Source organism: Phascolarctos cinereus, unplaced genomic scaffold (assembly GCF_003287225.1).
Source record: "Phascolarctos cinereus isolate Bilbo 61053 unplaced genomic scaffold, phaCin_HiC Scaffold_4;HRSCAF=312, whole genome shotgun sequence".
Taxonomy (NCBI): Eukaryota; Metazoa; Chordata; class Mammalia; order Diprotodontia; family Phascolarctidae; genus Phascolarctos; species Phascolarctos cinereus.
Genome location: NW_027555847.1, coordinates 628,325,095 through 628,337,459, shown reverse-complemented (window position 1 = coordinate 628,337,459; position 12,365 = coordinate 628,325,095). Strand labels below are relative to the sequence as shown.

The window sequence follows — 12,365 nt, the reverse complement described above, 5'->3', positions numbered from 1 at the left end:
ACACACACACACACACACACACAGTGTCCCACTCTATTCTGCCCTGGATACACTACAATTGGAGTACTGTTTTTTTTTTTTTTTAAGGAAGGACATTCATGAGCTCAAAAGTAAGGGCAACCAGGATGCTGAAGGACTTTGCATCCATATTACAGGAAGAAATAGGTATGTTTAGCCCAGGGAAGAAAAGAATTAGTAAGGACATGACAGCTACATTAACTACTTGAAGGACTTCTATGTTGAGGAGGGAATTTTGACTTATCCGGCTTAAGTTGCAAAAAAGCCAATTTAGGCCTAATGAAAAGCTTCCTAGCTATTAGAGCTACCAAAAGTGGGAATGGGTTACTTGGGAGGTAGTAAGTGGTTCCCTCTCAATGGAAGTTTTCAAGCAAAAGTTGGATGATCATTTTTCAGGGATGTTATAAATAGAATTTGGGAGACCCTCCCCTCCCCCACCATGTACTGCTTGCATTAAATGACCTCTGAGGTCCTTTACAACTCTGCAATTCTGCAAAACCTCAGAGGTCATCTAATTTAGCATGTTCAAAACTAGTTTGACCAAGTAAACCTTTCTGGGATTGAAATAAATGCTAGGCCTCCATGTCAGGGTATGTGGAATAGAGCAGACTGAAAACAGAGTCCTGAATTTGGAGTCAGGAGAAAAATGAGTCTGGAGGTTGTCTCCTGCATTTACATTGGACACGCCAGTCAGTCAACCATCATTTATTAAGAAATTACTTATATGCCAGACAGATTGCTACATGCAGAGGTTACAAAAGAGAGACAAAACAAACAAACAAAAAAGTTCTTGCTCTTTCGGTCCTCAGTCTAATGACTTAAGTCACTTAATATCTCGACTTAATAACCCTCAGTCTCCTCATCTGTAAAACAGAGATACCAATTCCCATCTAACAGGGCTGTGGTAAATGAGGAAATCTATGTAAAACACCTGTAAATGTAAGCTATTATTAATTAGAAGGGTAACGGGAACTTGGGAGCCAGAGAAAATCAAGCCTATTTTCATACGAAAAAGATGATGTCTGAGTATTTTGAAATATACACAATAGCATATTTTTTGCTGGGGGGAGTGGGAAGAACAACTCAATTATCTGACGTTTCTCACAGATCCACCATCACAAAAAACAGACCAGAAGTGAGCTGACCCCAGGTCATAAAGCAAGTGAAGGGCAGAGCTGAAACTAGAACTCATGATGCAGAGGCCAATGAAGTATTCTTTAGTTAGACTATACCTACTATTTAGGCATAGGAGAAAGTAGTGTGAGGAATTCCAGGGCTATTCAATATTGAGAAGGGGGGGGAGAATATGAGAATTTTAAAATGCTAAAGAATTACACCTAGAAGCACTCTGTCATGACAATTTCCTGGCATATTTATAAAAGCAGAATAGTTCCCCATCTGGCTGCATCCCAAAACTAAGGAGTCTGGATCTATTCAATCTGATTGGGGCCTATGACAGCATTAACCAGAACAAAGAAAAAAGACTGTAAGCAAATAAAAAAAAGAGTCATCTATAAAGAAACTCAACAGAGACTGTAAACAAAAGGAAAAAGTCACCTCATGAAGACATCCAGAGGTTCCCAATGTAGCTGACCTCACCAGCAAGGGTAAGGCAAGGCTAGCCCTTATTACATAAGCTTAGAAGCTACTTAGTTTTATTCAAATGTCTGTTTCTCAGGGAAGAGTAGTATGGGGGTCAACGAGGCTGCTGCATAAGCAGAAAGTCGACTATCCAGGACTATATAACCTAGATCCAGCACTAATCGGTTGCATGTCCTAAGACCAATCATTTCGCTATTCAAAGCTTCTATTTTGTCATATATAAATAACGACAATAGGTGAATTTCTATAGCACTTCAAGGTTTGGAAAGAGCTCTATATGCATTATTTTATTTAATCCTCACAACAACCATGTGAGGTGGGAATCATCCATTTTACAGATAAGGAAATGGAGGCTCAGGGCCATAAAATTAGGAAGGGTATACGGAAGGATTTGAACACAGATCTTAACTGCAAGTCTATAACTCTCCACACTGTCACACTGGACTAGGCTCGCCAAAGTGCTAACATTCAATATAGTTCTGTGAATTCTACAGCTTTTTCTGACCCTCTCGTCTACAGAAGTCTGATATGCTGCAGGTAAGGGCAGGATTTTAAAGGTTTCTTCATTATGTGGCATCTTCCTTACAATTTCTATAACCAATGCTTTATTCCTTAAACTTTATAATCAGAGTCAAAATATTTCACTTTCTCATTAAACTAGTATTAATTCATTACCTCCATCAAAACTCATCCATGTGGTTATCAACCTCCTTTCTTCCTGGCACTGAAAAGTGCAGTGGGGGAAGAAAGAGAGAGAGAAAGGAAGTAAAAGAAAGTGAGGGAAGGGGAAAGGGAGGTGAGGGGAGGAAGGCAGGGAGCAAAGGAGAGACAAGAGAAGGCAGAGATAAAGGGAAAGAAGGAAGAAGAGAGGAGGAGAGGGAGAGTGAAGAAGAGAAGGAAGGAGAGAGGAGAGAAGGAAGACTGAACTGTCAGGGAAAATTTCAATGAGAAGAATGAGACTTAAGTCCAGATGTTTATGAATAGGCAACAACTGAAAAAGGGTGAATATTCTTCAGAAGTAGAGTGTTGGCAAAATTGAGGAAGGGGAGATTATGAATATGCTTTTAGCATGGAATGGGGAATCTGTCCCTTGGGGAGACCGGGGCTATCAGGTGATAGATCTAAAACTGGAATTAAATCCAACAACCTCATTTCACAGATGACAGAAACCAAGCCCAGGGAGGTTAAATGACTTGCACAGATAATAGGATTAATACAGTTTGAAGCCAGATCTTTCTGGTTCCAACTAGCCTAGCTAAATTTCAAGACACTCATCATCAGAAGGTTGATTCCCAAGCTAGAAAATTCTGGTAACGCATAACAATTAATAGCTTTAATTTATACAATTCCACTTAGCATCTGCTGCACTACCTGGTTTTAATTCTAAGGAAGAAGATGCCCCTCCCAGAATAAACTGATCATTTCTAATCTCATCACTGTTGGCTAACTAAAACTTTGATCACTCAACCTCCCTCTGCCTCCTCTCCCTTCAGACTGGAGGGTGGAGTACCAAATTCTTCTCAGTGCTTTCCTCTATAGAGGGCAGTGCCCCGGAAACTGCAGGTTTCAACTCCCAGAACAAGATGCCTCCAAGATAGATGTTCCTTGATGCCTCCCCCTTCCTGCTTCCTTTTGTGTGTTCCTTTTGTGTTATCTCTCTCCATTAGACTGTAAGCTCCTTGCGGTCAGGTACTGTCTTTTCTTTTTATTAATTGTATTCCCAGAATCTAGATTAAATGGGTGCCCATTCATGCAATGATGGATAAACTGTGGTAGTATGTGAATGTCATCAAATGGTATCATGTCATAAGAACCAATGAATATAAAGAATTCAGAAAAGCATAGGGAGACCTGTATGAACTGATGCAGAATCAAGAAAACAATATCCACTATGAATATGATAACAAAAAAAAAAAGACAACACTGAAACGAAGTCAAATGCTGAATAACTGCAATGACCAGCCTTGGCCCCAGAGGCTACATGAAGAGATCAGGATACAACTCTCTTCTTTTAAAGGCAGTGGGGTGGGAAACAATGAATGTTGGGCTTATGGAGAAGGTGACTTGGCTGGGGCTGTTAACCATTTTCCATTGTTACAAAGGTGGGTTTGTTTAGTGATGAAAATAGTGGTCCAGGGTATATCTAAGCTTGACTAATGTAAAAACAAAAATGCATCAATGAAACTTATTTATTAAAAGAAATTAGGTAAAATGAAGGCTAGATGACTGGAAGTTTCCTAGGGGCTCTAAAGCTATGATCTTAATGAATTCACCTTACTGTACCCTAAAACCATCTCCTTCATTCTTTCCTCTTCCCATCCCCACTTCTCAAATGAATGTTCTCTTCTTCCACCTGTTCTAATCTGACTCATCCTTGGAGGCCCAATTCAAGCCCCGCCTATTCCAAGAATCCTCGCTGATCACTTAGCTTTCACATTCTCTGAACTCCTACGGCATTTATCATCTGCCCCGCATAATTTCCCTCTTGCATTATATAATACCTTATATTGTTTCAGGAATCTTAGTCTCACTTCCCCCCAAAGGCTATAAGGTTTTTTTTTTTTAAGGCTAGGGATTATACATTATTTCTATTGTATTCACTTTATCATTTTAGTATACTGAACACAAAGGAGACATTCTATGTCTATCTGTTGAATGCTTAGCAATATGGATGAGAAGTATAATCGTCTCTTTTGGAATTGTTAATGTGCAATATCCCTCTCCAGCACTACCTTCCTTCCCTATCTCACCTAAGAGGCAAACCTTGAAGGCAAAATTTTTTTAAGGGGACAAGGAAAAGCAGTTAACAAAACTAAGAAACCAACTGAGTCTATCAGTATATACAATAGTTCCACACCCATAACCCCACTACTTCTGCAACGGAAGGAAGGTGGCACATTTTCTTATCTCTTCTAGGGGAACACAAGTTTGGTCATTGAAATTTCATATTATTCTGTTTCTGTTCCTTCCATTCATGTAGTCATAGTCATTATGTGTATTGTTTTCCTGTTGTTTTTTTTTAACTTCCCCCTGAATAGTTTTCCCATGTGTCTGAATTTTTCATGAATTTTTTCATATTCCTCATGGCACAGTAATTTTCCATTACATTCATGTACAATTTCTCTAATCGTTCGCTAATTAACAATATCACCTTTAAATTCTGTAGTTAAACCTCTTGTAATTCTCTGAACTGGAGGGAAGAGAGCACCTACCCCACAGGGATTTTAATTTGGTTTGTGTCATGGATCCCTTCAGAAGTCTGGAGAAAAATAATAAAAATAACAACAATAACAATGATAATAATGATAGCAACAGCTAACATTTATATAGCACTTACTATGTGCTTGGTACTATGCTAAGCACTTCACAATTATTATCTTTGTTGTTCTCTTTTGTTAAAGTCTAGGGATCCCTTCTCAGAATGTTTTTAAATGCATTAAACAAATTATGTGAGATTACAAAGGAGACTAATTATGCTGCAATAGAATTATCAAAAAAAAATTTTAAACCAGATTTATAGACCCCAGGTTAAGACACCTCCCCCCCAATCCAGACCAACCCTCTAACCCACCCAACAAGATACTGCTCATGGGGCAGAGTTTACCTTGTAGGCCTCCCTCCTGACTGCAACTCTTTCTGCCTTCACCTTATTGCCAGTTTCTCTAGGATAGATTCTTCAATAAGCATCTGATGGGAAGCTAATGCAAAACTTTCTTTGACAGGAAGTCACTTAAAAATCCAAGATCAGTTGAATCCATGATTACTTAACAATGGATGAATATAACAAACGTGTGAGTAATAGTGGATAAGAGGAAAAACCAAACAATCCCAATCACAAAGCAAACAGGTTTGAAAACATAAAAGCCTGCAAAGCTGCCATGTCCACGAGGGTTCAGATTCTAATAAGCCTGTCCAATCCCAAAAATGTTGCCTCCACATATATGCCATAAAACTGCCAAATGCCAAAAAGATGAGGCCATTTATGAAGTGATGCAAAAGAGCATTACAAAAAGGCATCAGAAAGAGTATGGCCAGAACGGAATTTCTTCCTGAATCAGAGAAGACAGAGTAACTCAATTCTTACTGAAATATGGACAAATCTAGCTGAATGAATAAAACCCTTGTAAGGTTTGGGGTTGTATGTGTTGGGCCCCCTTTTTTTTATTTTAAGGGGAACTTAATAATGGAGAGATTGTTCATAGCAGAGATTAGTTTCTTCTACCTTTTCTCTCAACCCCCAACCCACATACCACATAAAGTCATGGTTTAAAAAAAAAATGTAAATCAAAAATACTTTTAACCTTAAGTTCTAGAGCCTTGAGTTAGGGAGTCTGGATCCTGAGAAGACTAAGTAAGCTATGATAAATGGGGGAAAAAAATTAAAATTTCTAGGTCATATTATTCAAATCACATCCCATAATGATTCATTCATAATCATGATTTTTTTTTCCCCCTAGGAGGAAGGGGTACAGGACATGCAAAAACGTGTTTTCTGGCTTTTTTCCCCAGCTCCTTACAATCAGCCACAAGTCAATACAGCAGGGTTATAACTTTCTGTTTTATTGAACCCCCTCCCCAAGTGAATAGCACAGGGTTATAACTTCCTGAAGGGCTGGAAGACAAGCTCTCCTGCTGTAAACATATCAACTTGGTGTTAACCTTCGTGAAACTTATGTGCCCTCCTAGTCAACTATAGACAGAAAGAGCTTCGAGACTCCTCTTTTCATCTAGAACTGTGGACCAGGAGTTATTTGTTTTAAGCATTTTTTAATGTTTTAGAGACATATAGAAACCTTGTTATTAATATCTAAGCATCACCAAAAACCAGGCCAGCAGGCCTGAAAACATCCCCAGAAGTGCTTTTGATGGTAAACATATCCAGAAGGAAAATGGAGGACCCAGGCACCCCATTTACCAGCAATGTACCTCTCTGAACAGGAAACAGCTGGAAAAAAAAATACTATTTACTTCATCCTACAGGAGTCTAAAAGCCACACATACATGACCAGCATGTGCTACATTGGGCTGATTGCTAAAGGCTTATGGCATTCTTGGGTGGTTGTTTTTGACACGGATGTTGCAATCTGGGAAGGGGGGCACCAGGGCAGCTACTGACAGCCTGGGAGAAGGCAGTTGGGTGCCAGGTCCTTGTAAACAACTGTGAGGCATCCATGCCAACTGCATCAGAGGCCACAGGGCTGTCATGAGGAGCAAATGAGGTAACGGATGTGCTCTGAAGAGGACTTCCAGGAGCCAAGGGACCTACAGCCCACATTCTGGCTCAGATCCATGTAAGTGCAGATTCCTAACTTCACCTGCGTGAGCTCAGTTCCCATCAGATTCACACACTGATTCAACACCCACTTAAGTAAACGTAAGGCATTTTGCTAGGTACACAGGGAAGATACAAAGATAAAGAAAATGAGGCCCCTGCCCTTAATGAGTTTGCAATCTAGTTGGAGAGATAAGCCATGCACACACGTAACTGTTAATACAAAAAAGACTGTGATACATGTAGAAGGGGGTGCAAACAAGGTACAATATGAAGTTCAGAATTCGTTAAGAGGAAGGATTTGCCTGGATCACAGATTTAGAAAGCCTCTACAACTGGAAGAAACCCTTAGGTATCTTCTAATCCAATTTCCTCATTTTATAGATGAGGGACCAAAGGTCCAGAAAAATCAAGTGCTGAGCCCAGTAATAAGTGAGCACAGCTAAGATTTGAATCCAGGTCCTTTTACTAGAAATCAAAAGGTCTTTTGATTATATTATGCCTGCTGAGGGATTAAGAAAAGTCTTCCTGGGTGAATTAGCATTAGAATTTAGCTTTCAAAGAATATGTGGAAAAAGGGAAAAGACACAATAGTTTGAACAAAGTTACAGAAGTGAGAAAGTGTACTGTTTAAAGACAAGTGGCTCATTTTGGATACATCACAGTGTACATGATGGGCAAAAATTAAAAATAAACTTGGAAAATAAAGACTGTGAAAGACCATGAACGGCCATAGATGCTAGTCTAAGGAGTTCAGACTTTATTCCACTGACAGTAGGGAGCCATTGAACGTTTCTGAGTAACAGAGTGATATGATCAAAGCTGTCCATTAAAGTGATAAAAAAAAAAACCACTTATTATGTCTACCATGTCTAAAACATTGGGCTAGGTGGCTGGGATACAAAATCAGAAACAAATGCACATATGCATATACAACTACATCTCTGCCTCCAGCCTGTTTTGATTCATCTGGCTTCTGATGTCATGTCTGCTTCGTTCCATCAATAATTTTCACAAGTCTTTGCAGTAAGACTCTTGGGAAAAATAATCAATACTTTCCAACATTGTCAAGGAAAAAAACTTCGATGAATGCAATGACTAATCACAACTTCTGGAGACTGATGGCTCCCACTTCTCGGTTAAGAGGTAAAGGACCACAGCTGCAGATGGACACATACATTTCAATCAACCATGACAACATGAATTTCTTTTGCTCGAGTATACTTTTGATATAAGAGAGGGTTTTTAAATGGGATGGGAGGAGGGAGGACTGGAGAGTTGAGGAGTATGAAAAGGGTAATAACAGTGACAAGAAAAGAGCATCAATAAAACATTTACAAATGCACAAAGATGAAGAAGTCCTAAAGGGAGCACAAAGGTCAATGCTGGTGCTACCATGTTAAATTTAATATATGTTTTTAGAAAACAAGTTGCACGTAACAGACTCATAGTTTCATATGCAATCTCCATTATTTTCTGCCCTTTGTACATGGAAATGTTTACATTTGATTTTCTAGCTAATAATTTAAAAAAATAACTTTTTTTAAGTGGCTACCAGTTTTCTTTAATAGTAATAATAATAATAATAATAATAACAACTAGCATTTATATAGAGCCTGAAAGTTTGCAAAGCAATACAAATATTTCATTCGATCCTCACAACAACCCTGGGAGGTAGGTACTATTAATATCCCCATTCTACAGATGGCAGATAGAGGTAAAGTGACTTGCCCAGGATTACATAGCTAGGAAGTGTGTGAGTCTGGATTTGAACCCAGGTCTTCCTGACTCCAAATCTCAGCAGTCTGTCTACTGCACCACCTAGCTACCTCTTTTTTTTCTAATGTATTTTGATTTATCAACAATCACTTCCATATGCTTTTGAGTTGAAAATTTTTCTCCCTTCCTCCCCCCTACCCTCCCCAAGAGGGTACACAATCTGATATAAGCTTTACATTCACATACCCATTAAACATATTTTCACATTAGTGAAGTTATAAGTAAAAATTAAAACCAATATGAGGAACTATCAGAAAGATGAAACAAAACTCAACAGAAGGTAAAAATAAGTGATAGCAATTTGACTTCCATAGTTCTTTCTTTGGATGTGGACAGCATTTTCCATCCCAAGGCCTCTGGAGATGTCTTAGATCCTCATAATGCTAAGAAGGGTTCAGTTTAACAATCTTAGTCATTGCATAACATGGCTGTTATTGTATACAAAGTCCTCTTGGTTCTGCTCACTTCACTCAGCATCAGACCACATAAGTCTTGCCAGGTTTTTCTGAAGTCAGCCTGTTCATCATTTCTTATAGCACGATAGTATTCCATTACATCCATATACCACAACTTGCTCAGCCATTCCCCAATTGATGGGCACCCTCTCAATTTCCAATTCTTTGCCACCACACAAAGAGCTGCTATGAATATTTTTGTACATGTGGGTCCTTTTCCCATTTGTTTGATCTCTTTGGGAAAAAATAACTTTTAAGAATCAGTGCTCCATAAATATTAATAGCGTACAGCATCAAGCGTTTTCCTTCTTGCCTTTTTAAGTGAAGAAGGAAATCTAAGAGAATTTAAAGCTAGTTTCCCATCAATACAGCATCCCTTGATGTAAAAAGAGATGGGAGGGGAAGAAGACTTCCTATAAGTCTTTGGGAAGTTTTAACTCTTCTCTGATTCCTAAGCCCAAGCACTCACCACTCACAAGGGTTTTTTCCATCTATTCCTTCCTTCCATATTTTGTTTCCTCTTTGGAAACCAATTGACCCAAGCAACAGACAAGTAACAGGATATGATCAAGGCTGGAGCTAGGAGTATGTAGATCCTCAAAAAAACTCTGAGAGATAGATACCAGAAGTACTACTATCCACATTTTACAGGTGGGAAAACTGAGGTTTAGATGGGTTAAGTGATTTTTTTTCCAAGGGTGCAATACTAGAGAGTGGCAGAACTCAAGGTCAGAACCTTTGTGATGTATTGTGCAAACAGAAATCCAGAACGTGAAAGGTTGGTCTTTTCCTTTCTGGCTCTAGGTTCAACATCAAGGGCACTAAACTCTTATGAGACAAAGAATTAAGGAATACCATCTCGATTTCTGGCATGTGGGATAACACTAGATTTCCAGAACATCAGAACTGGAAAGAACCTTGACTTGAGAGACAGTGAGAGAACTAGGGAAAGAGACTGATTGTCTTTGGAATTAAAGGAAGGATTGAGGTTCAAATGCTCACCAGGCTACTTACTACCTCAGAAAAGTAATTTATTTAATCTTTCTAGTCCACAATTTCTTCATCTCTAAAATTTACATCTAACAGCCTTCAAATTAGGACACTAATGCACTATGGTGGCGTTGTGAACCAGTCCAACTATTCTGGAAAACAATCCAGAACTATGCCCAAAGGGCTATAAAACTATGCACACTCTTTGACCTAACAATGCCACTACTAGGTCTGTATCCCAAAGAGATCAAAGAAAAGGGAAAAAGACCTATTTGTATGAAAATATTTATAGCAGCTTTTTGTGGCAGTAAAGAATTGGAAATTGGGGAAACCCCAATCAACTAGGGAATGACTGAACAAGTTGTGGTATATGATTACTGACACAATATAACTGTGCTGTAAGAAATGACAAGCAACATAGTTTCAGAAAAACCCTGGAAGACATATATGAACTGATGCAAAGTGAAGTGAAAAGAAACAGGAGAACATTGTATGTACTGTAACAGCAATATGACTTAGCAGCATTAATCAATAAAATTCAAGAAATTCCAAAGGACTCATGATAGAAAATGCCACCCACCTCCAGAGACAGAATATTTTTTTTAATATTTTTTAACTTATATAAGCATAGTTTTAACTTTATTTTTCTTGCCTTTTTTGGGCAGCATGGCTAATATGGAAATATGTTTTGAATTACTTCACATGTATAAGTGATATCAAATTGTTTACTTTTCAATGGGTGGGGGAGGGGCTGGATGGAGGGAGAGAATCTGAAAGTGAATTTTTTTTTTAAATGAATGTTAAAAGGATCTGAATCCAGTCTTTGTGATTCAACAGCTAATATGACCTTTCTATCCAATGGACTATGCTATCTCTTATAACCTTTCCTCAAAGAAATCAATTAAGACGTTTACAAATTCACATTATATATGTGTTAGTTTCCCTAGGTAAATATTCCTGGCAAAACTTGCAAATATTAAAATGATAGAATCTGAGAGCTGTAAGAAACCTTAGAAATCATCCAGTCTGCCTTCTTGCCCAATGCATGAAATCCTTTCATGGACATGCCTGTGTGGTCATTCAAGCACTATTTGACCTCCCATCACCAACACCAATAGAGAACTAACTACCTACAGCTCGATGCATTTAGGACGTGTCTAATTATCAGTAAACTTTTTTCTCTGTATTAAGCCAAAAATCTTATCTTCCTTTAACTTCTGCCTAATGATCATAGTTCTCCTTTCTAGAACTATGTGGAACACACCTAATCCTTTTTATACATAACAGTTCCAATATTTCAAGACCACAATCAAGTCTGAAAGTCATGTCCTTATCCAAACAAAACGTTCTCTTAAGTAACTTCAACTGATCCTCACAAAACAGCCATTCATGCCCCCTCATCATCGTATCTTCTTCTCAATTCATTTCAGTTGACCAATGCCTCTCCTAAACGGCAGGACTTAAAACTTAACAGTACTCTAGATACTATTCACCCAAAGTAGAATACATAATGCATACATATATACATATATGGGATAAAAAGGCAACCTTTCTCCCCACAAAAAAAAAAAGTTCCTGCCCTCAAGAATTTTACATTCCAATGGAGGGAGGAAGGAGTGCAGGGCAAGACATTTACATGAGATAAGAAAACACAATTCCTTATTATTATTCATTTTCTCATTCTGATTTGATTCAAAGCTAGTCATCTCCCATATTTTGAACTTATTTATATTAACATACTATAAGATTATTAACTTATTAACAAACTTATTAAAAGTTAAGCTTATTAATTTTTACGGTTGCTATATCATATTTATTCACCCTGCAATTCACAAAGTTCCCCAGGTCCTTCACACAAAAAACTCCATCTAGCTATATCTTCTCCATCCTGTAATTATTCAGTTGATTTTTTTTTAAGTGCAGGATTTATATTTATTCCATAGTAATCATTAGACCCTTCAAATTTATAATTCAAGAACTGGAGATATCCCTAAATTTCTTATTTTTAATCTACCCCGTCGTCTCTAATCTTCAAATGTTAAGGCTCTCTCTATAACACTTTTATTTCCAAAGAAGCTTTGTCCCTAGTAAGTGGTTAGTAACTGGGAAGAGGTTTCCTCTACCTTTTGGGTTATTCCTTGTATTTAACTATCACTGCTATTCTTTTGGCAGAAAAACCAGTATCAATATAACTTTGATCCCTTGAAATAATAAAATCATAGATGCTTGAAATTGGTAGACCTCAGCAT

The 12,365-nt window shown here is 38.0% G+C and overlaps 1 long non-coding RNA gene across 16 annotated transcripts in view; it reads right to left on the bottom strand.

The window, feature by feature from the left end:
• Nucleotides 1-12,365, bottom strand: part of LOC110216080 (uncharacterized) — a 177,855-nt gene that overhangs the window by 62,303 nt on the left and 103,187 nt on the right. The window lies entirely within an intron of this gene.